General features: G+C 39.1%; 1 protein-coding gene across 1 annotated transcript in view; it reads left to right on the top strand.

The window, feature by feature from the left end:
• Positions 1–2,996, top strand: part of CLEC1A (C-type lectin domain family 1 member A) — an 18,932-nt gene that overhangs the window by 1,015 nt on the left and 14,921 nt on the right. The window lies entirely within an intron of this gene.

Here is a 2,996-nt window from a genome sequence, read left to right as displayed (position 1 = left end):
TTAATAAAAATATTCATATATATATATATTTAATGTTAATATATATTTTCAGTCCATAGAAGAGATAATTCATAATATGTAGAGAAGGATCTTTTTTGTTATTGTTGTTAATCCTCACCTGAGTTATTTTTCCATTTATTTTTAGAGAGAGTGGAAGGGAGAGGGAGGGAAACATCGATGTGAGAGAGACACATCGATTGGTTGCCTCCCGCACTCAGGATGGCTAGGGCTAGAGAAAGATTTTATTTCCCAGGCAACTCAGCCAATCTAAGGCAGAAATGTATGTTGAGATCTAGTGAAAAGGCCTCATACTGTCATGTAGATGGGACTAGATTCTAACACCTGGAAAGTCACTTACTAACTGTGTGATATTGGACATGTTATTTAAGTATTCTAGGCCTCAGTTTCTTTGTTTATAAAATGCCAGTGGTGATAAATATGTCGACATTGATTGTTACGTGCCTGGCATTGTTTTAAGTGCTTTATACATATTACTGGTATTTCATATGAACTTATAGCAATGTTACATAGAAATAGCAAAACCTCTCTTATAAGGTGGCTGTTAGTACTAAGGTTGATGAGCTGTGCAAAGTCCTTGGTACACTGCAGGCATACCAAACATGTGAGGGTTTTTTGTTTTTTTCTTTTTACTATTCCATTCCTGGAGAATTCCTGAAGTGTTTTGTGTAACATTTTTGTGTCAGTCTGTATCAGAGAGATCCTCACTCAAAGTCTGGATCTGAACGTGCCTTCCCTCTCTTGACCATATCCAGGTTTTCTTCCCTTTTGTGAATCTGGGCCAGCCTTGGGCAAACTATGGCCCGCGGGCCGGATCCGGCCCGTTTGAAATGAATAAAACTAAAAAAAAAGACCGTACCCTTTTATGTAATGATGTTTACTTTGAATTTATATTAGTTCACACAAACACTCCATCCATGCTTTTGTTCCGGCCCTCCGGTCCAGTTTAAGAACCCATTGTGGCCCTCGAGTCAAAAAGTTTGCCTACCCCTGAGGGCACACACTTATCCCCTGCCTCTCTTCCATTTCTCTTCATCTAGGTTTTATTCCCTTTCCCCTCTAAAGTTTCCCATTCACTTTCTATTTATGGAATGATCTGCCTCCCGAGACTCACTGATGTGGCTTCCCGTAACCTGTGAGGGGACACTGGGGGATTTCCAGCCTCCTTGATGTAAAACACAGTGGCGGCTTTAGGATGTCAGTTTCTGCAGCCACTGGATATGTGCAATAGGATATGATATGTTTTCCTCCAACAGATCCTGTGAAGAGCTGGCCCTTAGGGCTGTGGTTTTTAAGTGGCTTGTGTTTGACTTGATTTTTCACCTTTGACAAGAGCCAGGAACTCTCACAGGATTAGTGATCAGCATAATCAGGAACAGGGTGTACAAACAAGTTCTCTTGAGCTTGGAGGGTGGAGAGGGAAGGGTAAGGGATAAAACACTACTGAAACATCTGGCAACTTTTTTTGTAAGAAGTGGAAATTGAAACACTAGGAGTAGAGGCTAAAAGCAGTGTCTTCCAGGAAAACATCTGAAAATAGTTATTTTACCCTACGTGTATGATGTCTTGTTTTCACCTGGTGATAATGCAGACATTTAGAGCAATGTCCCAAAAGAAGTCTAATTATCTCTCAGGAAAATAGGTTTGAAATATTTTTGCTCTTAAAAAAACAGAGTAAAAATCACTCTGGGATTTTTATTTTTTGGCAATGCAGATGATTCAGATTCCACATCATTTATGGCAGAATTATAACTGGAATATTTTAGAATTAACAAAAATAAACAATATACATTCATTTTCTAAATTTTTATCTTTTCAATATAAAGTTATGTATGTTTTTTCCCCCTAAACAATTAGAAAGATAGAAAGCAAAGATATAAGGTAATACCCTCATGCCTTCTTCCCACAAATTATATTGGGGGTTATGCTACCCTAGGCCTGTTGCAAAGTACAGAATATAATGCCAAATATGATATGGTCACTGTTAATGAGGAAACTTAAAGTCTAATACAGTTCTCAACTCAGCAATAACTGTGGTAAGTGCCATGATGAAAACATTCACATGGTACAATGGAGACCGTGGTTACTTCTATCTGGTAAGGGTCAAAGAGATCAGGAAAGTTTTGAGAGAGGGAGTAACCATTGAATTGAGTTAACTTTAAGATGTTCCTCATGATGTGGAAGCAGAAATGGGAAGGTTTAAGAGGCTGGGGGCCTTACAGGCAGACAGACACATGATAGAAAAGCCAAGGAGTCTTCAATAACTTTGTTTTTCAGAGAACTATAAGCAATATATTATGGCTCAGATGTGAAGTTGGAGGGGGGAAGCTTGATCAGAGGTTAAGTCTGGAAAGGTAAAGAGGACCTATTGTGTCATACTGAGGTATTTTGATTCTATTCAGTAGGTAAAATGAGTTAACTAAAGGATCTAAACAGGTAGTAACATAATCAATTTTGTGTTTTTAGAAGACCATCTAAGTTACAATGAGGAGGATAGATTGAAGGAGTATGAAACTGGATGAGCTGATACAGATTTTGCACTAGTATGAGCATGGGATTTGGGAACCTGAACTGAGGTAGTACGAGAATGAGGAGGCAGAATCAGATATGAAAGATGTTAAGGAGGTAGAATTTAATTAATTGGTGACAGGTTACAAGTGGGAAGACAAAGGGAGAGCATAGGTTGACTAACTTCCATCTGATAGTATGTTGTTGATGCTGCCATTATCTGAGATGGAAACTACAGAAAGAATAGGAAAGATAATGAATTCAGTTTGAGTTTGAGATGCCTATATGAGAAGGGACATGCAGTTGGTGTTGCCCAAAGACACTTGTACTAGTATCTATCCTAATAAAAGGCTAATATGCTAATTAAACCAGGAGACCTTCTGGATGAAGCCATGGTGGCAGGGCCAAGGCAGAGGCAGTTAGGGGTGATCAGGCCAGGAGGGGAGGGCAGTTGGGGGTGATCAGGATGA

This window comes from Myotis lucifugus, unplaced genomic scaffold (assembly GCF_000147115.1).
Source record: "Myotis lucifugus unplaced genomic scaffold, Myoluc2.0 scaffold_10, whole genome shotgun sequence".
Taxonomy (NCBI): domain Eukaryota; kingdom Metazoa; phylum Chordata; class Mammalia; order Chiroptera; family Vespertilionidae; genus Myotis; species Myotis lucifugus.
Note: the sequence above shows the minus strand (reverse complement) of the source record. Positions and strands in the feature narration are given on the sequence as shown.